General features: G+C 38.3%; 1 protein-coding gene across 1 annotated transcript in view; it reads right to left on the bottom strand.

The window, feature by feature from the left end:
• Positions 1-22244, bottom strand: part of cracr2aa (calcium release activated channel regulator 2Aa) — a 198086-nt gene extending 175842 nt beyond the window's left edge. Inside the window, exon 1 of the mRNA XM_039760762.1 lies at positions 21999-22244. The gene's annotated coding sequence lies outside the window, so the exon portion shown is untranslated. The remainder of the gene's footprint in view (positions 1-21998) is intronic.
• Positions 22245-25152: the final 2908 nt, after the last annotated feature.

The following is a 25152-nucleotide window of genomic DNA, read 5'->3' as shown; positions in this document are numbered from 1 at the left end:
TTGTTCACTACAAATTGCCATAAACTGCTAATATGACTCCATTTTACATGACAACAGCACTTCCAGGATTTACAATTCACACATCTTTTTCCAGATTATTTAAATTCTCTCATAATTATACAAAAATATTTGAAAAAGTATACAAGACTACACTTATTATCTTATTTCCCTAGTGTACTCTATTTAAGCCTTTAGCACAGCACAAATCAACTATCAGTCACATCCTACTCTCTGATCTTGCCTTAATTCCCCCCCCATTGCTTTACTATTTGTAAGAAAACTTCTAAAAGTTTTCCAGTCCCCACATTACCTGATAAAGTGTTACATGCGAGATTTTCTTCTGTGCTTCTACTTGGCATTAGCTTCTGTATTTTCAGAAGGACAAACATTATAACTAAGTACAAAAGGGCTTAATCACTAGGATACATATGACAACTTAATGCTAACAAAGTAGACAGGTTTGTTGTCTCCACTTCACTTCAGGATGCCTGACTCTCTTTTTACACCTTAGGCTTCACGGTGTCCTAATGCAGCTAAATCATCTTCACAAGTATATTAAAAAACAAAAACAGTAAAACAGCATTGGAGCTTCTCACATTCCGCTGTATCTTTGTTAGAGGTTAGTTGCCTTGAGTCTCCTCTGTCTTTCTCTATCCTCCACATCTCTCCCCTTTAAACCCAATCTTTCCCCACATAGTCCTTCTCTGTGACAGGTCTTCGAGGCTCACTTAATCACCATTCCCTCATTTCTCCTTCTCATGTGTTTATATAATCTCAGTCTAGCATTTCTAATGTCCTCCATTATCTTTAGCATTCCTGCTGTTAGCCTCAATTCCTTATTCCTCAGTCTCTCTGTCAGTGAGACCCCACATTTCATATAAGAATTTTTATTCAGTTCCTTCAAGACTCTTCCTTTTGTTTCCATATTCCTTATGTCTCTGGACCATACATCAACACTGGCCGTATCACTATTAAATAGACTGTTATTGATTCCACTTGACATTCTTTCATAAATATCACTCCAAGTACATTCTACCATTCTTCCAGAGTGCCATTATGCTCTCACACACTTTCACTTCTCACTTCTTGGGTTACACCTGACTCCAAGTATTTAAACTTCTCGACCATACTTACAATCTTGCACAAACACTCTCAACCTGCTACTAACCATAACCCATGATTACCCAACATTTATATCCAAACCAAATGTATAAAAGGTACAACATAACTTTTCATTTCCTTCTAACCTGTTCTCCTAAAGTAGCTACCTAATAAACATCACACATTTATTCCTTTACCTTTAAAGAATCCATACTGTTCATCATCTATCCTCAAAGATTTTCCTAATCTATCATGTAATGCCCTTCCAAACATGTTCATCAAGTGTTACATTTATCTAACCCATGATAGCTCTAACATTACCATGCACCTCATTTCCTTTAAAAAAAAATAAATCAGCCTGCTCTTGCTCCAATCATCAAAAATCTTTCCTCTTTCCATACCACTTCCTTGTTTTCCTAAATGCTTTCTCACCTTCCAATTTTTGTACCTCCATCACTGGTTGTTCTACCTTTCCCAACTATTTCAGGTTATTCCAAATCATTCTCATAATGTACATTTGCTCATTGCATTTCAACATCCATCCTTAATTACACAGATTCTTTCCAGAACTTGCTTTTATTGTTTTCTGATGTGTGTTATCATATACATAAAATGTACTCCTTCTCCTATTTCAGTCTTACCAAATGTATCATCCTCTATTATCTTTAATAACTTCATTCTCTGTTTGTCCTCCTATACCATTCTTCTGATCCCACTAAATACCATATATTCCAGTACTAAAAGCCCTCACTTCTCACTCTCCTGCACAATTCATTACTTTAAAATCGACCCACCACCATCTTTGCTCCTTCTATGCATAATGTATTAATTTCTCTCCAAATAAACTCTCCTATAATTCCTAAGGAATCCACCACTGATTTTATTTCTCTGTTATATACTTCCTAAACTGCTCTCCCTCAGATTTCAATGGCACTTTGACATACTTCCATTCATCTTCAAGTCTGTTAACATAATACAGCCTTCCTTTACTAATATTTTACAGTTCACTACAAATATTCAGTCAGTTCTTCTCAACAGAATTGAATCTACAGTATCTGACTTTGAACTCCACCATTCACAGAGAATACCAGATACGGTTTTGCTTTTCAAACGCTGGTGTTCATGCACAGCAGCCCAAAGCTCTATGGCATTTCCAAAATGTATTCTCTCTCTGTTCTTTCTTATGAATTTATATCTGCCTTGTTTTATTCTCATATTCATCACACTGCTCTCCCACTCTCTCATTCATATCTGTTCCCATTATAATGACCATCTTTCCAACCCTTAACTCCTCACTTTTTTCTCTAAATAACTTTTTCTCTTCTTTGACATCTCATCTGAGGTGCATATTATAGTTTTCTACTTCGTTTCCCACTATTAATAATACTGTGTTAACTAATCTTTCTCAAATCCTCTTAACCTCCATTACATCTGTTTTGTTCCTCATAACTTGAACCCCACTTCTTCTATTCTGTGATCCACAATAATACCATTTAAAAACATTCCCTACCTCCCCAGCACTCACTAACTTCCGCCTTATTTCATGCAGACAAAGTAAATCTATACCTCTACTCTCTAACACTTCCACCATTTATATTGCCCTACCCGTCATAGGTTCTACATTTCAACCTAAATGCTCCACTCCTTCACTCAGTTTTACACTCTATTATTTCCCTAGTCCATTTCTCACACCATTAGGAGAATTCCTATTCTGCATTGCCTAAAAAGAACACCTTAGCACACTTAGCACTAACCTTTGTAAACCAACCAGGTATGGTTCTCAATTTAGTATCTTGGTGGTTTTAAGACGACATGGTCTTGCTCACAGGCACCACAGTTTTTGGTTGTGGGCATAAGTTTTGACTAAACTGTCCAACTACAAAGCAACAGTTTTCCACAGTTTGGTGTGTCTAGCCTTTGACTAAAAAGTGATGCAAGCTATTAGGCAAAAGGTTGCCTCCAAGTCACCTTTCATGCTAAAAAAGGGATTACATGGATATGGCTAGTGTTCTGTAAGGGCTTTAATTCCCAAGACATTCCAATTTTCAGCCACAGAGACAGACATTTCACCCTCAACCATTGGCACATACATGGTAGTATGATTTACTAGCAAAGCTAAATTAACAATTGAGCATACCAGCAAATTCAGTTGGCATCTTCCGAGTTTTTGATTGGACCACATTATTGGTATGATAATCCTCTAACAGCCACTCACATACAGACACATAACTGCGTCATGCTAAATACTGCTCTTTATATTCTCTATGCAGCTTCAAGACTGAAAAAATAAAAAGATCATGTATTATACAACTCCAACATGGTTCTTTATAACGTTAGATAAAGATAAAGTTACTGTATATCTCCACAAAATGCCAACAAATAACTATGTAAAATTGTATGACTTTGTTTTACTTAATTTTGGATACTTTAAAAAACGAATCAAAGTGGAAGCCTTATTAACAGAATTAACATATGTAAATTACAAATTAATAGGTTACATGACAGGTGGTCATTTTCAGAAACTTCTTAGTAAAAACCTCACACTGGTGCAATTCAAAAGATTCGTTACTGTATGCACTTTAGAGAACAAACTGTTACAATCATATAAAAATAAAGCCTCCACCTCTTTTATACATAAAAAAACATGTGAAGTGTTTTTAAAGGAAGTACTGTAACTAGGTAGTGATTCTCTTGATATAAAAATGCAAATCCAGGTTATTTAGTTTAGTTTGAGATAAATGGTCTATTACATCTCAGGAAAACTGCATAAGAAAGGCTGTCAAAGGGTTCATTTTATACTGAAGAACGCAATGAAAAAATTCATTATATGAGCATGTAGTAGAACTACATTCCAGTATATATTGCTTTTAAATTAATAATTTATGATGTGATGCGTTTAGCATACATACGATGTACCAAAATAAAAATAGTACTCTGCACATGTGACATTTGTCTGCCACTGGAGGAAAATAATAAAGAAAGCAACAATGTACTGAAGCGTTCAGTGTGCCGCAAATAAAATCAGTAATTAGTATGTGACTGAATTTTATTATTTGTTATGCAGGCATGTGCAATTTTGTAAGCTACTGCATATTTAAATATTTTACTGATAGGTTTACCTTTCATATACACACATAGGATGGCCTGGTAATGCAGAGGTTAGCACTGGTCCTTTACGGGCAAGACATTCAGGGTTCAAACCCCATGCCTGGGTATTGTCTGTGTGCAGTATGCAAATTCTCCCCCTGCCTTTTCTCCCACATCACCAAAGCCTTGCATGTAAGGTTAACTGGTGAGTCCAAACTGGCCTTGTGTGAGTGCAAGTGTGGGTGTATGCAGAAATGTGCCATCAAACTGGTAAATACATATAATACATATAAATATTTTTAGCTTGTAGTGAGACTATAAAAGGTACAAGCTGTGAAACTGGCCTTTTGAAACATAAAACTAGAAAACAAGATTACAACAAGTCAGGCACAAAATCTTTCATATAGCCAAGAACTTTAATAGTCATGAGATGAAAAGGTGAGGTAAGAAATAGGACATATATGTTTGTATAATTTATCATGATATAATTTGTATAATTTATCATTTATATGTAAAAACATTTGTTGCTGATTGCTAGAACAATGTTTTAACATTTCTATCTTTCCAAAACACTTGAATGTGCTGTTTCTAATCAGGTCTCTTACTTCCTTGTACAGAATGAATTGCTCGATACCAACCAGTCCACCTTCAAGAGTAACCACTCAACTAATACAGCTCTATTGACCGTGGTCAACCAGCTATGACTTGCTAGAGCTACCAACATGTCATCGGTCCTGATCCTGCTAGATCTGTTTTTTGCCTTTGAGACAGAACCACTACATTCTTCTTGCCACCCTCTTTAACACTGGCATCACTGAGACTGCTCTCTGAGTTCTTTATCTTGGGCAGTTCCTACAGTGTGTCCCTCCAGTCATGCACAAGGGTGCTCCAAGGATCAGTGTTGAATTACCACCTCGATGGACTCCATCATCCAATCCCCTGGTTTCTCTTATCAGTGCTATGCTGATGATACACTTCTGTATCTGTTGTTTCCTGCTGAGGACAACAAGGTGTCAGCTAATGTCTCTACTTGTCTTGCCAATATCTCAACCTGGATGAAGGACCACCATCTACATCTCAAGCTTGCAAAATCAGAGCTTCTTGTGATCCTGGTCAGCCAGGCTGTTCACCTACCCATCTCTGTACAGCTTGGCTCACTGTCACTAACACCTGCCAGGTCAGTTTCAAACCTTGGCGTGCTGACTGATGAGCAGCTATCTATTTCTGACCACATTTCTACAGTTTCTCATTCATGCAGGTTCACACTGTACAACATCCACTAGATCAGACCTTATCTGACAAAGCATAAAACACAACTTCTGGTTCAGGCTTTGGTCTTGTCGCATCTAGACTACAGCAACTCACTCCTGGCAGGAGTACCTGCATGTGCTATCAAGACTGCAGAAGATGATCTAGAATGATGCAGCCTGTCTTGTATTTAACCAGCCAAGATTGGCACAAGTCACTCCTCTCTTCAGGTCGCTACATTGGCACCCTGTAGCAGAACACATTAAGTTCAAATCCCTGATGCTTGCCTACAGAGTAAGCAATGAGTCAGCACCTGTATCCAGCAGGGGGCTTTAGCTCCCTTGTTGGAATAAGTTCTTTTGTAACTGTGGCATGTTACATAACCTGAAACTATATAGATATAACATAAAATGGCAATACCCCTCCCTTAGTGATACGGCAGTAAGAAATCACATAGAAGAAATAACTTGGCTTTCTTTAACGACGGTTTACGCTGCGTAACAGATGAAGGAAGCCATGACAAGAACCTAGTTCGGGAGTGGGGGCCCGATGTATAGGGTCTGCCATTTTCTTTGCTGCGTTGGAACGATTTTCCAGATTGGATTTTCCGGATCAGATGACGTTACCTATCATCCATCCGTCGGTTTCAAAGGTGTGTCAGGCAATGTTCGAAGGCTTTATATGTGCAGGCCCCCACTTAGGTGAATCAAGCCATTCCAAACAAGGCAAATATCATAGTTTCATGCGGAGTTTGATACACAGAAATACTATAACAATGGTCATCAGTCTGACTGCCCATTTTGCAGTTGTCTCTAACTTGTCTTGTCTTAAAATGCTTGCCTAGCAGGTCTGAATAATGAGCTCCTGTGCTAAATCTGTGTCCACTGTGCATGTGAGTAGAAAGCAGATTTATAAAATTATATTTGTACAGAGCACAGTGACATATTAAACATACATACTTATTACAGCACCCAAGTATAAGAAGACACTGGTGAAGTGCTATATGCCTGCTTGCCCACTCAGGTCTGCTTATGAACAGAGTCTAGTAATGCCGCCTCTGCATGGTATCAAGTTTCAATCTAGACTCTTGCCCTGTGTAGTTCCAAGTTGGTGGAATGGGCTACCCACCTCCATCCGAACTGCTGACTCCATTAATGTACTTAAGAAGCAATTAAAGTCCCATCTGCTCTGTGACATTTTATATTGTTAGTTAATTTGTTGCTTAAGTTTAATTGTGGTATTGATGGTAATCTATAATTGTAAATGACTAGCTATTAGTCTCTTCACTTGTGGCAATCAACTTTTGTTACCTGTCCTACCACACTTGCTGTAGAAATAGGCCCTTGCCTGATGATACTCGATTGGATGGATGGATGGATGGATAGATAAATGTTTACTTCTTTAGTAAGCTGATTTGGATAAAAGGAGTCTGTCAAGCAAATCTGAGTGTTGTTTTGTCCGGAGTGACCACGTCATGCAGCCTTTGGACCTTTTATCCTAACCAAGCTACCAAAATAAAGTCAAAGAGCAAATAGCAGAGCCACAGAGAAGAAAATGGTAAATGATCCTGTTGTTCCAGGGACTGTGATAATGTTGTTGGGTTTTCTTCACAGCTGTGGTTGGAGTATTTTTTCTTCCACTATTTGTTTTGAGGCGCGCATTGGTATGCTTATGGGCTAGCATAATGCTATAAGATATAAAAAGTGTTTTTTTGGAGCACCCGTCCCATCTAAATAATAAAGAGACAAACCATTGCTTTAAAATGAATGCCTGGGAAGTTCAGAGAAAGTAAAGCATGTGTTATCAATAAAAACAAAAGCACATTAATCAATCCTTAACACTTGTATTTTTCAACCCACTTAACTGACATACTTGAAGTTGATGCCTATGCTAGTAGCAATGGACACAAGATATGAACCAGCCTTGGACAGGATAAAAGAAATTCCATTGATTGCTTCTCAATTTCTGTATAATCATGCCAACTACATAAGCTGCTATCTAAAATTAAAATTGTTATAAAAAAATTATCTGTACAAGTTCCTAAAACTAAACTATACAAAAGATTAAAATATATTTTTCGAAGACTTACAATGCTAATTCTATTTTCTGGTATCAACACTAAATTTCAAGGTATTTTACTACAAGGCAGCAATACAATATACGTTTTACAAATGGCTCCAACCTAACCTTCACAACTATTATAATCCGCGTACAGAAAACTATATGGTGGGTTCTAAAGACTATGTTCTAATAAATTAAGAAAGGATTACATTTTTTCTTTACTGAGGAAAAACACAAAATGCTAACTATACCAGGAATGAAGTTAAATTAGCATGTCCAGGCTAAATAGAACAACATAATGTTGCCATTTTTTAGGTTCATGACATTCAAGCATGACTTTCCCAGGATGGAAAAGAATAAAGGGGATTTTGATAAAGGTTAGCAACTACTGACAAACACAGATTTTTCAATTTGATTATAATCATACTATTAAAATATGCATTCAGAACCTTTATAATATGGTTATACACTACCACATACTTTATTGCTCCCAAAAGTTGCATAATAGTTTGCTACCCAGGTTAAACAGGATCTCCCTTATTCAGACATTTTTGTTAACCTTTGAAAATTAAATTCCATACTCAGTGTAATCCCATCACTCAAGTTTGTTAGAAATGGGTCAACAGTACACATTACAAAAAGCAGAGAAGAGGACTTATGCGTTTAACCCTCTAATTTTACAGCTTTTGACACACACAAAAGGACCGACAGTAGACACCTAGGAATCACACTGGTTCTTGACCTGGGAAAATGCCAGGTGGAGTTTCCCAGGATATCAGCTCTATCTTTGTTCACACGAGTCCCTGGCCCAACAGCTCTCCTGACATGTTAGCAGTATTTTTCCTCCAGTTTCATGTTACAGTGTTCCTTTGTATTCGGCATGTTGCTGCAGAGTGACTGTTTTTTTTATAACAAAAGTCTATCAGGCATTTAAATTCACAAGGTGTCTGACACAGAAAGGACACAGCACAGAAATCTAAATTAGACAGATAAAACTTTATTTGTCCCCAGGGGGATATTTGGCTATTCACAGAAGTTCATAAAATAAATAAATATACAAACACTTTGGTTCGAACACACACCAGAAAGGCCATAAGGCAAGAAAATTGAAAAGAAAGAAAAGTTCCGACTTAGACTCAGTCCCAGTGAGGCATTATGCAGACGTATTGCTGTTGGTATAAAGGAACCCCAGTACCATTTTATGACCTACTTCTGCTAAAGAATTTGTTGGCTGAAAGTATTCAGTATTAGTGTGTCAGAGAGAGTATTTGCAGCATTTTTCATAAGGACACTCAGTTTTTATATGATACTAAAGTTATCTATCCCTTCTTAAATCTACTCAATTCAGGCCAGAGTACTAGAGCCAATCGCTGTAGCATGACGTTCAATGTAGAAAAGATCTCTGAACAGGTTGCCAGTCCATTTTCACAGCCAACTCACACATACACACAAACTCCCACACTGACCCCATTTGGAATGGTCACCCCTATCTTTGGGGAAGTGGGTTAAAAACCAGAATACTAGGAGAAAACCCCATGTAGACATGTTGAGGATGTGCAGACTCCACACAGACAATGAGCTGGTGGAGTATGTTGCATTTGTGAGGCAGAGCTACTAACCTCTACGCCACTGTCCTGCCCAGTGTCACAACATTGTAGCAATAAGGAGTATAACCTAACAAATTACTGAGCAACATAGTGACATATTAAATTATTACCAAATTTGACCCTAGTGTGATTGCTATTCTGTGTGTGGTGTCATCATATACTCCCCTTTTCATGTGTGTTTGCTCCAGTGCCCAAACCTCCTTCCATCAATCCCACAATTAAAGACTTGGTATTAGGTTTACTGTACACAAGTAATTGCCCCAGTGTACATGTGTGTTTGAGAAAAACCTAAAACTCAAAAAGTGAGTTTCTGCAGTGTGCTTGTTGTCCAATGTTAGGCTGCAATTGTTTGAGAGTATGTTATTGTTGTGTACCCACAAACTGTGTTTGATTTTTTGCCTAAAAGTGCACATATATAGTACACATATATATATATCTCGTATACAGAGGTGATCGTATCTAGAGGTTCCACTGTATGTATATTATATATATATACAGTACTAGCAAAATACCCGCGCTTCGCAGCAGCGAAGTACTGCATTAAAATTTTTATTAAGAAGAAAATTAAACCTTTTTAAACTGGGGGAAAATATGCCAATAATTATTTGTTAAGGATCTCTTTGTGTGCCACGTTGTCAGTTCAGCCCTCCGGTTGTAACATGACCAAGCTGTGTGCTGAGCTTACTCTTGAGCATGCAACTTACAGTTGGCCATGTGAACAGTAATCTTGTCTCAAATCTCATAGCTTGGATCGCTGCTGTCATAATCGGTTTGAGTTTCATGGTTTGTTTCAATTACGACATTATTTGCAGGATTTGTTGTGTTGAAGTGACATTCGGCATCTGTCAAGCGTTGTAAGCACACAACCAGTTTCATCGATAAAATCACATCCAGCTTTTGAGAGTTTAAACATTCATAAACATCAAAGTGCCCACTACTGAAATCGTCACCTGTGAATCTAAGATGTTTAAGAGGCAGTGGCGGTTGTCGAAAGGTGTAAATTATTTGACTATTTTGGTACACTTGAAAGCGACAACCGAACAATTCAGCAGCAGCCATCAACTCACATGCAGAACCATAGGTGAAGGGCTTAAGCATTTCACTCTTTTAGTGCTCCTGTGTAGTATAATTATCTCCTGTACCGTCATCAGTCCAGACCTTGAACCTGTCCCAGTCATTTAATACATAAGACACAATGTTCCTCCGGATATCAAGAGTGAGCCTGATATGGCCGTGCAATATGTAACAAAGAGAATGGAAAAGGTAGGTGGTATCTCTGGGCATGGAAACCACTCGGTAAATGACAGTTCTTTGATCGATAGAATTTCTTGAAGATGGGCCCATAAGTAACAAAGACTGTTGAAAAGTTCAATATGGCGGCCGACAGTGGCATCATACCACCGAAATAAGTATGTACATTGGTTTCAGTTAGTGCAGGGAAGCTGCCTACCAAATTTCGTGAAGATAGGGCCATAAATAAGAAAGTTCAACATGGCAGGCGTTGTCGACCGTTATCGACCGTTATGACCGTTCGTGTAGAATTTGAAATGAAACCTGCTTAACTTTTGTAAGTAAGCTGTAAGGAATGAGCCTGCCAAATTTCAGCCTTCTACCTACACGGGAAGTTGGAGAATTAGTAATGAGTCAGTGAGTGAGTCAGTGAGTGAGTGAGTGAGGGCTTTGCCTTTTATTAGTATAGATATATATGTATATATGTATGTATGTATGTATCTATACTAATAAAAGGCAAAGCCCTCACTCACTCACTCACTCACTCACTCACTAATTCTCCAACTTCCCGTGTAGGTAGAAGGCTGAAATTTGGCAGGCTCATTCCTTACAGCTTACTTACAAAAGTTGGGCAGGTTTCATTTCGAAATTCTACGCCTAATGGTCATAACTGGAAGGTATTTTCTCCATTAACTGTAATGGAGTTGAGCTGGAATGGCGTGGGGCGGAGTTGTGTGACATCATCACGCCTCCCACGTAATCACGTGAACTGACTGTCAGCGCGTGCGTAGAAAACCAGGAAGACCTCCAAAAGCGCTTAAGAAAACATGCATTTTATAATTGAGAAGGCAGCGAAACAATAAGAAGTGAGCGAGTGACATATACTACCATATTCATGAGTGTTGCCAGCTCGGAAAGAAAGCAAGGTGTAAACCTAAACTTTAAATTAAGTTCATAGACAGGCTACGCTGGCGTTTCACATGCCCACAGGTAATGCGGGATACAAGTTTAATGAGAGGGCGAGGATATAAGCGAGTTTTGATCACTTTGTAACTAAGTTAAAATTGTAGGTGAAGGGGTGTGCTTATGCAAATTCCGAGACTGTGTTTGTGGGGGATTGACAGTTAAGGCGGGTGGGGGAGTCACGTCATCATCTCCCCTCCCACCTCATTTTGCTCTGAGCTGAGCTCCGCGGCTAACGCTGTCTTCGAAGCAACCGTCAGACTGCCACCAAATACTCACAGAAAAATCCACAAGTTAATACACACGCTGTCTCTAGAGTTTCTACACACTGAATCCTCCAGGCACTACTTACAAAAGGTCACATTGACAATCGTGTTACGTTATTTTTAAAATCTTTCCTTTTCTTAGCACAAGCACAGCTGAGAAGCTTCGATGCATGTGCTCCATAACGCGTTAAAAATAATGCATTTAATCACACTTTGCATTACAAGCAAAGGGAGCTTTTGTCAATGCATGATTTCCTGGTACACGGATTACATTGATCAGCGCATCCCGATTCATTTTACCCTCGCACCACCTTAGTTTGAGAAGAAGTATGAAAAAATATGAGGTTAACACAGAAAAACAGATCACCAATTCAAGCTTTATGAATAATCGATTAGCCATCAATAATTGTTTTGGTAAAGCCATCCTCCTTCCATTTTATAATTTTTCCGCCACTAGCCATGATTAAATGAGCGGTAAAAAGTAAGAGCAAAGCGAGGGTGACTTATTTAGGCAGGCATATATATGACAGCAACACTCATGACAATGTCAATCATGTTACGTTATTATTAAAATGTTTCCTTTTCTTTTCATTACTTCTTTAACACACTACTTCTCCGCTGCGGTAGCGGGTATTTTGCTATATATATAATATATGAATGACCTCCAAAGAGCTGAGACTTTTGATATCATGAGCGTGTCTGCAAACTGGGGTCTCCTGCCCAGCAAAAGTCGAGCAGCCAGCGCGTGCATAGCTGTGCCGGCCTTTGAGGCGCTGACTGCGCTTCTGCCTTAAGTCAAAGTGAGCACTTTTAATTTTTCATCCTCCCCTGCGCTATAGCCCAGACAAGTGCAAACACGGGACCCCTTTTCTACACCACGGCAAAATAATATTAAGGCGATTCACACTTTCTTTTGCACGTATACGATTATCAGGTCCTCACCTCGAATTATGAAGACACGCACACGAGTGCAGGACTGACAGTGCCATCACAGCCGATTAATGGCGGGGACGTCTCACCAGTCTACACAAGACCCACGCGACTGTCCCCAAAAGGCGATCATAACGTCAGCGAACACATCTCTCTATACTATATAAAAGAAAAAGGCAACTTTCCTTTCTTTACACCTTTTTTCCTTTTATCCCAAACCAAAGCCTTTCTCTCTTAACACTGCAGAGGACACAAAACTAATTTTCTTTAAATGCGGTAAGGCACATTACCAGAGGCACAAATTTGAACGTTCACATAGAAAATGTAATTTCAATGTACCTGTACTTCTTAAAACGTTAATGTTTTACTGTTTAATAACTTATAGACTATAATTTATTATTTTTCCCTTGCACTCAGTGACCAAACCTATACACACACATAGACACATACAAACATACACACAAGTATATGTATGTGTATATATATATATATACTGTATACACACACACATACATACATACACACATATATATAAATTTGTGTGTGTGTATGTATGTATGTGTGTGTATATATGATGTAGATAGGTATGTATGTATGTATGTGTACCCACACCCTTTGTGGTACGAGCAGCTGTTGCTGGGCGTGCCAGAATCCATCGAGGAAGAAAACAGAAAAACATTATTTGTACAATTTCTTAATTTATCTATCCATTCCTAAATAATTAAATGGGCAGGTTATTTCGTATCAGTGCAATACGCTGCTTGTTAAAACAGATGACTTCTGCTCTTACGTGCACATGGTGTTGCGTGGGCATTATGAACTATCGTATCTGTTCAAGTTCTATTTAAATTTTAAATATAAGTAATTTTTATTTAGTCGACAGAAATATCTTTGGTAGGAATATAAGCTAAATTTAGTCATTGTTGCATACATTTTTCTTCACCATAAAAATGTAAAGACTAAATTCAACTTACATTCCTACCAAAGATATTTCTGTCGACTAAATAGAACCTACTTATATCCAAATAGAACTTGAAAAGATATATTTTTTCGAATCTGAGCATGCATTTTAGATCGACTTAACGCGCACTACATTGAGCCCCGTGCCCCTGGCCTGCCTGCCTCAATAAGTCACTGTCGCTTCGCTCTTACTTTTTTACCGTTCCTTTAATCATGGGCCTCTCTACAGTTTTGTTTAATTTTCGGGTTGTAATGTTTATTAAATTTATGTATCATCTGGTCCATTGGCGGACCGCGCATCTCACACCTAGGCCTTCAGTACTGCTCCGTCTGAATCAACCTGCCCCTCAAAAACTAATTTATGGTTATAAAAACCATCTTAATATGTATAAATACAGTATAAAGAGCCGCTGCATCGCAGATAGAATCGCAACATTTTACTCACCAAAAATTCGGATTATTTGTAAACAAAATCCATCCACCTCTCTTTCCTCAAAAACAGTTCAACCAATTACGTGGGAGGCGTGATGACGCAACACGCAACTCCGCCTCCCACGGTCATCTATTACAGTATATAGACGAAAAAATACGTTCCAGTTATGACCATTACGCGTAGAAATTCGAAATGAAACCTGCCCAACTTTTGTAAGTAAGCTGTAAGGAATGAGCCTGCCAAATTTCAACCTTCTACCTACACGGGAAGTTAGAGAATTAGTGATGAGTGAGTCAGTCAGGGCTTTGCCTTTTATTAGTATAGATATACAGTTACTACTGCTTATATTGACTTAATTTGAGTTCATTCGTTTTAAGATTTAAAACAATTTTATACAGTTATATTCAAAACTTTTTTGTTTACTTTTTCTCCTGACAATTAACATTAAGATACAAATAAAAAAAAAAGAACATCTAGTCTGCTCCCATTTGTGTCCGGGTGTTTTTATTATAAAGTCATCATCATCATCATCAAGGCCTGTTGCACTCAGCTTGTAGGGCAGCAATGAAGGTCTCCAGTTTCTTTGGCCAACTGTTCAGTACTTCCCCAGGCCAGGTTCCAGGCCTTCAGTTCCACTTTGTTGTTCTTTACCTGGTTGTCGCTGGAAACCTCTCTAGTACATGCCTTATTAAGTCCTTATCAAGTCGAGCAAAGTGCCATTTTCTTGTAAACGGTTTTCACTACCTTGGAAGTTTTCATATTCTACTGTTATACAGTATACAGTTGAATTATAATGGATTTCATTTGATTTTCTGACATTGATCAAGAGAAAAAAATTGAAAACAGATATCTGCAAAGGAGTGTAAATTAAAACATATAACAAAAAAATATCAATTACATTTAAGACAGGTTTTCTTCCAGTATTTCTCTGTATTTGCTGCATTCGTGTTATCCTCTCGACTTCCAGAGCCTCCTGCAGAGCAGCATCCCCAAAGCAAGATGCTGTCCCCTTCATGGTGGGGATGGCGCATGTTTGATGATGCATGTAATATGGCATTTAGTCTGGTCAAAAAGCTCAATTTTAGCCTCATCAAACCTGCTGACTTTAGAGTTTCCCATGTGCCCTCCAGTAATCTCTTTGTGCATTTTTTACTGTGGATTTATTTCTTTTTGCCACTCCTCATACAGCTGCAGCTTGTGAACTACCCAGGGAACACTTGATGTCTATCCAATCTCAGCCACTACTGCTTGTAACTCCTTCACAGTTGTCATCGATCTCTTGGTGGCAGCCCTCAATAGTTGTCTTCTTGCCTGATCATTCAGTTTTTCTGGTCATCCTGCTCTAGGCAGATTTCCAGTGGTACCATACTCTTTCCATTTCTTAGGGTTTGATTTAACTGAACTCCAATGGATATTCAATGATTTTTCAATCAACTTTTCATAGAGTTGCCTGGAGTGTTCATTTGTCTTTATTATGTGTGTTAGGACATGATACTGACTCAGCACAAGCTGCAATTTCCAGATACAGGGGCATTTATACTACAGTCAATTGAAACCCCTTCATTACAGACAGGTGATTTCCACTGACCTAATTATACATCTTCTAAATCCAATCTGATGCACTAGTGATAATTTAAGTGTATCCTATTAATGGGGTAAAAACTTATGAGATCACTTCAGTGTTTTATATTTGTAACTGATTTACATTACTTTACAAACATCTTCTCTAACTTTGAAATTCAAGAGTCTTTTTTCCCCTCTTGGTCAGTGTCAAAAAAGCCGAATCAAATCCATGGTGATTCAATGTTGTATAACAATAAAATGTGAAAATATCCAAGGGGATGAATACTTTTTATAGGCACTGTATGACTGGGAAGGAGTACAAGGACTCTACTGCTAAATACAATGTGATAGAATAAAAAGTAATGGGCAGATTGTTAAAAGAAAGCAAATATGCTTTCAGTTTTCCTAGTCTGGTATGCCAGCACTTGTAAATGAATCTAATGCAGAACTGATGTATATTTTATTAAGTATTGTGTGTTACACCAATATTACCTTCATCTTTGAAAGAAATACATTCATTCAAATACATAAAGCACCAGTGTCGCCCAAGCCATGCTGGGTTCAAATGAGTATCAGTGTTCTATCTTTCCACCAAAGCCTCAGCCAGTCATCAACACAGTTGATCAAGTGTCTTGCTGCAATGTACAACCTGTTAAACTGGAGGCTCCTGAAGCAGGAGGTTGTTTTTTTTTATTATTATTATTCTGTTTTGAAGAAGCATACAATTGGATGAGCTCAAGGAATGCATGTGAATAAATGCATCAGATTAAATGGAACGCACCCCGCCTTCCACTTTGTGTTGACAATGTTTTTGTTCAGGCTGAAGCTTTAATTACATAATGGCATTTTTCTACAAGAGAGCCGGGATCCCTCTTTGGTTTCATTACACTAGCATTTACCTACTTTGCGGACATTTCTTCTATATCTACTTCCAGATCAGTAGTACACCAACACAAATGCACAAGGTAAAAGAGAAGAAGCACCAAATCATAAGTAATCGCAAACAGCTAAATCCATATCCATTATAGTGAAGTTCACAAAGAAATCTACAATAAAACCAGTTCACTTTGCCTGTCAAAAGTATTTCTGCGATATCTGTATTCTACAGTACATTAACTATACAACAAGTTCATTTTATTATTATTATTATAATAAGACATGAATGTCACACTAAGGCATATATTTCCATAGCTATTGCTTTAGTCATTTAATTTAGTCATTCATTCAGATTAGTTTATATCCAAGGTCAGGTACACATTTTTACATATTATTAATTTTGTTAAATCAAACCTACACACATGATCGTTTACTGTGTTCTCATATAAAATAAAAAAAAATAGGGGAAGAAGTGGTCTCATGTCTTGAGTAAACCTTTGTGCAACTGGGCATGGGCGGAAGTTGATTAGCTTCTAAAACTGTCAAGAAAAGAAGCCAATAAAATAACTGTCCAAAATAAATGTGGGTTTCTTACCGTACTTCTCCTTTTCTCTTTAAATGAACAAGTCACTTTCAAAAGTACAAATGTGCTACAAATACCCTATGGCTCCCAATACACTTTGCATTATGGATCTAGACTGCAAAAGAGTGCACACAGAGGTGGAAGAAATCGTGTTTGTGATGAACAACAACATATGAAAATGAAATCACCCATAAACGTCCAAATATCTAAATTGTTTTTAACAAGGGTAAAACACTGATGATCTGAGCTGTTCACAAGCCAGACACAGATGAAAAAAAAGAAAATGTTTATCATATCTTTGTACACATCAGGCTGAACAAATCTCACCTTAATCTTTTGGTGTGTCACTTGTTGAGCACTTGTGAATTTTATCTACAACTAAAAGAAACCCACAAATGCAATACATAGATAATAACTCATATTGCAACATCATAGTCCTAGACCTGTTTAATCCAATTCACCATCATGGGGAAAGGGGGTCTATCCCAGCAGGAATTGGCCCACAACAGAAAACCACCTTGGGCAGGATGTTAGTCCATTGTAGGGGTCACTTACACTCATACACGGCTAATTTACAGTTGCCAGTGTATCTAAACATATGTTCATGAATGAGAGAGACACAAAGTGGAGTACCCGGAGCAAAGCTCAGACAGACATGAGGAGAACATGCAAACTGCACAGAGACAAAAACTGGACATTGGATTCAAACCCAGAATGCTGATATGTGAAGCAGCAAATAAACTTCCCCTGCTAAATCAATTAAAAAGTGTAAATATATTTTATTTTGATTGCTTCTAATATTTCATTTTCTAAACCTACCTTACAGAGTACAGGTGAAGATCCAAAGCTTACAAAGCAGTAGCAAGACAAGAACAAAACCTAAACAAAAGGCCATTGCCTTGTAGTGCTAAATTTGACCAGATACAACAATTCAATACCTTCTTTTTTGTGAACCACAGAATAAAAAAAAGTATATCACAACAAATTTATAGTATTGACGTTTTTAGGAATTTTGGCAAGCATAATACAACTGTTTTGCGTCCAGTAATAGATGGACTTAAAGACAAAAGAATAAGAAATCTTTTACAAGAATTTGTATTGTACTAAAATAACTTTTCTATATTTTATAACAAAATTGTTAACTTAAAATACAATTCAGGGATGATCCCACTAAGCTTTAAAAAAAAAGGAAGGAAACAGAAGTATGTGCTAAAGAAGCCCAGTTAAGCAGCTAGTTAATTTTCTCTTCCACTGTCTTAAAAGCAGTCCTCTGTCTGTATACTCAATGGGCTTTGTAAAGCTTTTAAGGGTTAACTTCCAGAACCATCCTCAAAACAATCTCCAGACTTAGAGGAGGCCTACTTAATTTCAGATGAGAGCCTTTCTGGGGGAAGCATGGTGCCGCAGTGGGTACTGCTGGAGTAGCAAGAATTCAGTGCCCTGGGTTCAACTCCCACACTTAGACATTGTCTATGTGGACTCTGCATGGTACCCCATGTTTGTGTGTGCTTTCTTCCTACATGCTTAAAAGTGTGCAGGTTAGGTAAACTGGCAATTCCAAAACGGGCCTTTGTGAGAGTGCTAATGAATGAGCCCACTGATAGAACGGTGCAACTCCTGCTGCCAGGAAAGGTTTTTTTCCCCAAATACCACCCTGACTTATATTAGCGAGGTTTGGAATTGTTAAGTTCCCTCAGGTGACCCCTGAAACCAAGGCACCACTGATCTCACCATTTAATAACAGAATGTTGTACAACTATTGGTATCTGATAACATTTAATGAAGAGCAACCTAAGGCAGGTCACAACAGTTGAACTGCTTACATATATTTGGTACAATTGCAGCACAGGCAAATTAAGTGATTTGCTCAGGACCATGCAGTGAGTCAGGGGAAGGAATGGAACAGGCAACACCACTAAGTCAGTATTTGAAGAAGAAAAACTGGCATAAAGTCCACCCATACACAAAGTATTTTGAGTCTCTATCAGCATTACTCCTTGAATACAGCAGTCATCTGACTTGAACGAGACCAACGGCCAACAGAAATTTTCAGCTTCTTGCATATGTAGGATTTCAGTTTGGAGCCATCTATAATACTGTACTTCTGCATCACCCATGTATAAATGTACAGTACTCCACATGTGACAAAATCCTATATGATGACTCCTACCGCTACTAGAGATGGTGCTCCTAGCAGGATATTCAATTCTGCTGTTCTAAGGACACAAACCGTAGTTGAGATGAAAATGGAGCTGGTTTTCCCCAACACTCACGAGCACTGTTTTTTCTACCTCAATTATGGGAGACTGTATTTTTTTTCTTTTTAGTGTTATTAAAGTGGCCTTACTGACCTGTATGCTTCTCATCTGGGTATTCAATTTCAGAAGTGACCCTGTTTGACAAAAAGTCACAGTTCTTTCATACTTTTCCATTTTTATAGCAGACTTGTTTATGATTTGGGGGATTTTTCAATGCCTTGTTAAACTTCTCCTCCTTTCCACTGACTGGTGTTTTCAGTAACCTTTTCACTTCATTAATACAAATGTTCCTTCATCTTTGTGATGTAGTTAGAAGTTCTACAGTCTTTTAGTCCAGCAATTTATAACAGGTAAGTGGAGTTAAGGCAAAATCATGTGAAAGAATTTAATTACAAACTGGTAGGCTTCAGTCAACCATTCAGTTCAAATGGCTGCACCACATCCTGGGTGTATCACAGAAATGGGGTGAATAATGAAATATCTCCCCTTCTGTATCTAATTTACAATGAACAAGCTAAATTACCTGTCCAAGACTGTAAACAGAATAAATTTGAAATTACTTGATATTTTTTGCCTTACATGTACTCTCAGTGTTCATCCTACGCCTTTCTTCAGTATCATCATGTGTGCCAACCTGTGTTGGCTGGCACTTCCTCTGTCAATTGTGTTTCTGTAAAGCCTACACCTTAAACTCTGTCATTTTCAAGGTCCCTTGATCTCCACTTGTCACTTTCTAACTGCCACCAATGGTAGATGGACTCCCCTTTACCCAATGTGAAAACCATCAGCTGTATTCGTGCAAATATTTCTCGGGTTTAAAGGTGACTCTCAGCATTCCTCCTACACCTTTTCTTGCTTGGAACTTCCAGTCTCAATTGAGTTTAACTGAGCAGCCCCAGTGAAACTGACCAATAAGATTGCTCAGAGGGACCCAGCACACAACAGACAGCTTTATTATATATTTATAGAAAGACAACTTTTTCATCCATCCACTTTATTGCCCATCTATCCAGTTCACATGGAGTTAAGTGGAGATGATGCCTATCTTAGTGGAACAGCTCCTCTCAGACCACCAACCCAGCACATTGGCACAGTGGTCTTCCACTTCATAGCTCCCAAGTCTTGGCTTTGAATCCTACTTGTGTGGAGTCAGCAAGTTCTCCACATGCCTTCACCGAGTTTTTATCACTCAGAAATGTGTGTGATAGATTAACCGGTCCCATCCAGACAGACAATGACACCTTGTGACCCTGAACTGGACAAGCAGGTTAGAAAACATGTCAAAGGTTTTTTTTTTTTTTTCTTTTTTCTATGCTTTTAAAATTCTCATCAATGGCCAATAACAAGAGTTCATAATGTATAACAAAAATGCTAAACATTCAGGTTGGAGGTAATACATTTTGAAACAATCCATGTAAATGTGACCATTTTGCCACTCATCTCGTTTTATTCTCTAATTCACATAATCCAGTTTTTGCGCTTGTAGTGGGCCGGAGCCTTTCCTAGCTGCACTGGTGACAATAGAAGATACATTTCAGCGCTGGTCTCACCTCAAACTGCAGTTAACTTGGAATCGCAAATTAACTCAAGCTGTTAAAACGTGGGCAAAAACCAGAATACTAGAGCACTGGAAGAACCTGCAACCCAGCGGGTTTCGAAACAGCGATACTTTGCACCACCATGGTACTCTCAGATTGTCATTTCTTATTGCTTTCTGCCTCCACCTGTTATTATGACTACACAATTTGTTCCTTTAAATGCTGCAGTCCAAAGCTAACATTGCGGTACTGAACGTGCGCTATATGAAAAAAGCACCGATCAGTAAGCTGAAATGGACACAACTTCAAAAAGACGAAAACAAATATTTGATAGATAGACAACTTTTCCTGACTTTCAGCCTGGTGCATTTTTTAACTACTTCGGCACTAACGCTCTCCTATGACGATCTCTTTGTTGACGTCAGTCTGCCTACTCCATACAGAATCGGCTTTTTAAGACTTTGATATAAAAGTCCTGTAAATTATAAGTGAGACAGTTGTTGAAGCAAAACTAACTGACAAGAGACTCAACTAGACTAAATACACTAACGCCTTTAAAATAAGTGAGCACATTATCAACGTTTATTTCCAAAATACTAAACAGACTTTCTGATAAGAGTGCAGCAGCAGCAGCCCGCCAACGAGTGACAACCTGCCAGAGGTGAATCAGCAGCATCGGTTCTAGTCAAACAGGAAAACTCGCATATTTGCACTGTAAAAATCCAATCCCTTTTGTTTATCTTGCGAATCGGCAATCACCTCGTAGCACGCTGGCTTAAACTGACTGCGGGCTGGCGAAGACGTTTATTTCTATTAAACATTTCTTGCACATGTCCTCCAACCTACTAATGCTGTTAATAAGAAATGAATCCACCTGCACACTGTCATGCATACGATAATCCCAAGAGTATGATTGGTGTTTATATGAATTTGATCAACGCGGACCGCAGCACGACCCTTGCGAGATACACTTTGGGGTAAACCGCACCAGTTACATGTAAACGCGGTGAAGTCGTCACTTTTTGCAAAGGAGCAAGCTGGTGCCGATCGTGCGATTACATGATGTCCCCTTGTTTTCATTTGCTTATTTACGTTTAATCACATCTCTGTTTTGGCAAAACAAGCACGCCTCACTTAGTCCCCAGTTCTAAAACTTCCTGGAGCTTAAGCGATTTTCAGCTATCCCGCTGCAGGACTCGCTCAACATCCCGGAGCGTTTGCTTCCTTCCTTCAACTTGTTCCTGAACTGATTAAATCAGAGAAACGTTTTTCGCATAAAATATACTTTTCTTACCTTAGTTTTTTTTTCTGTACAGCACAACCACTACAACGTTTTGAAGAGTTGTGTCAGACGGGAAAAGGAGAAAGGTGAAGGAAAACAAATCCTCGACTTTAAGAAGTTAGTTAAACTCCCGCTGCGGCTGTGTGATGAGCCATTCGTGCTCAGCTTTCCAAGTCTGTGCTACAATGCTGGAGTTAGAAAAAAAAAAGCTCGTGTCCTCTTAAGACAAGCAGGTGGAGGAGAGGAAACTGAACTGCCATCGAGTCTAAAGTAATGTCTGGGCGGGACTCTGCCGACGTAGTGCTCGCCATCTCTATGGTAACTGAGACAACTTTGACTTCCGCATCTGGTAGGTAAAGTGAGGATTATTCGACATTTCTTCATCATGGATTTACAGCACACTTTATTCAGGTACTCAGCCATTATCAAGGCGCGTCATCCTATTTATGTTAGTTGTTCTAAAAACTTCAAATCCAATTTAAGCACCATAATAAAGTCGCTCTGGTATTAAGGGACGGCATTCACGAGCAAAGCAGTACAGCCACTGTTGCAGATGAAATACGGAGATCGACTTGACAGCGCAGTTCAGCACCAGTAAATGGCTCATTCTTAAACTAATAGGGCACGAGGCTGAAATTGACTGCTTATTCACAGCTTCTTAATCGACTGGCTACACTCTTAAAAATAAAGGTACGTGGTTCTTCAGGGCGATGTCACATAAAAGAACCACCTACAGTATATGAAGGTGCCATAAAGAACGTTTGTTTATTTAGATCCGTAAATATATATGGATAGATGATAAAAGATTCGTGAAACTCCATTGAGTTCATGATTTTAAAAACATGTCTATAACACTGGTTAAGTTCAGGTTTACATGATCGGCTGTGACTACAATACATTGACGATATTCGTTTTGTCCACATATTAGGAACCTTTTCAAGGCCCAAAGAACCAATTTCATATGTAAAGAACACTTCCCAGAATGAAATTTGTCTTTGTCAAGCAATTGTTCAATGAGGAAACACAGAATCCAGTAAAGTGCCATTTTGGAACTGTTATTTTTAAAAGTAGACCTATACTAGCAGCCAGCTTCTTTTTTGCTCAGCTTGTCCAGACTACTTACTTATTCTTAGTTAAGAAGACACCATTGTATGCATTAATTTTTATCATTTTAACTGATCAAATATTTGAACAAATAAATACTTACTTCATATTTTGAGCCTGCAGCGATACAAACTGGTTACTTCATGCCGGTCCACTGTAAGTTTTATGGTGTTCCGGTAAGACAAATTCCTTTGTTAAACTGCACTTGAGTTTTGACCAAGCTCTGCTACATGTTTACATGTGTCAAACTGACTGACAAATTCAACATACTCGCATTTCTAAGGAATGGGATTTGCTGTGAAGATTAATGGGCCCTGTAAATGGGTAAATCATGTTGGGCCCCCTTAATTTGCACATTTTTAAGCCAAGATGGGTTCTTTTGTTAAACTTTGGTTGAGTTTTACTAGACCCAATGTTTATACACCAGTTAAATTCCCTGGCAAACTTGGCACACTCCAATATCGAATACATGGGACCATCCATGAATTTAAATGTCCATTGTAAATGGTTATATTGTATTGGAACCCGTTAATTTTCACAATTTTGTGACAAGAGAGATTCCTTTGATGAACTGCACTTTATTGTTGCCTGGTCCAACACGGGTAGATTGGTCAGATTTCCTGGCAAACTTAGCACACTCCCATATATGATGAATGTGGTTATCTGTAATATTTAATGGGAACTGTCAAAGGTTAAATTTTATTGGGCTTCCTTAATTTTCGTAGTTTTGAGTTTGTCCAGGCACAAGCAAAGCATACAATTTCCACTTACACAACATCCACACATAGGGTTTGAACCCAGAATGCCTGATTTGTGAGAAGGCAGCACTAACCACTGCACAGCTGCCCACAAAAACATAAATGAACTAAGTAATACATTGTTAAGGTAACCATTTACTTAATTAAAAGTACTGAAAATTCCATTTAAAACTGTATATCCTGATTATAAAAAGTTGGGTCTTTATGCATTAATAAAGATCAAGTGTTAATATCAAGTTATTTCCTGTACATCGGTCTATCAACATCTTTTGATCTCTTCATATTTTTCTTTTCTACATCCTAGTAGATGTCCCTACTCATCTGGTCTAACATCTGACTTTTGCTGCAGCATATTCATTCGCAGCATGTATTTATCATTAATGTTTTCTGAATATGCTTTACTTAATATAAGGTAATGAGATGTTGGACCGTATCCCCATGCGGGACATCAGTTCAATATGGGTTACTTCAGAGTGTCCCGGCTAATCTAACAGCATATCTGTGGAGTTTGAGGGGAAAATAAATTCCCTGGAGATAAACCAAGCAGGAATCAAACCATGATCAGTGCTGCTGTTAGGCCTGAACACTAACCACTGTTCCACCCACATGTCTGTTAATGTACTGTATACTACTTTGCGCCATAAATAGAATAAACCACCCCAAGGTGTTTTCAAATTAAACATAAGTACAATCCAATATTAAGTAGAAAAACTAATGTGTACAATGCAGCTAATGGTGGAATACAAAAGTAATACTGATGTTTACAAGGTGGAGCCAGAAAAAGAGTTGATCTCAAGAATGAAGAAGAGTGAGTTTTTGAAATGAAAGAACCACTTGATGTAAGAATAGGTGTTTCATAGTAAGATTGTTATAAATGACTGAGTATTGTTTTTACCTTGTGTCAAATTTAGTAGTGCAGACAAGCAACCACTGACCATCAGAATAATTTCATGTGGAATTAAAATTTGAATGGTTTGTCCAGAGTTCAATTTTGGCTCCAGTAACTACTAGTCTAGTGTATATTCCAACCACACACCAACTAAATCTGAGGCCAGATTTTGCAATTAATGGTTGCATGGTGGGACTGTAGTTGGTGCCACCTCCAAACTTTAGAAAATAGGCTTCTTCTTTCACCCTGATCACTGTCTGTGTTAAGATATTATGTTCTCCCATTGTTCGTGTTTATTTTCTTTTGGTATTCCAGTTCCCCTCCATAACACAGATGATTAATTGAGGTTGACTGGCAACTCTAGGTTGTACCAAGTTTACAAATGACTGCAGGACTCCGGATGAATCAGTATAAG

The sequence above is a fragment of the Polypterus senegalus genome, chromosome 8 (assembly GCF_016835505.1).
Source record: "Polypterus senegalus isolate Bchr_013 chromosome 8, ASM1683550v1, whole genome shotgun sequence".
NCBI lineage: Eukaryota > Metazoa > Chordata > Cladistia > Polypteriformes > Polypteridae > Polypterus > Polypterus senegalus.
Note: the sequence above shows the minus strand (reverse complement) of the source record. Positions and strands in the feature narration are given on the sequence as shown.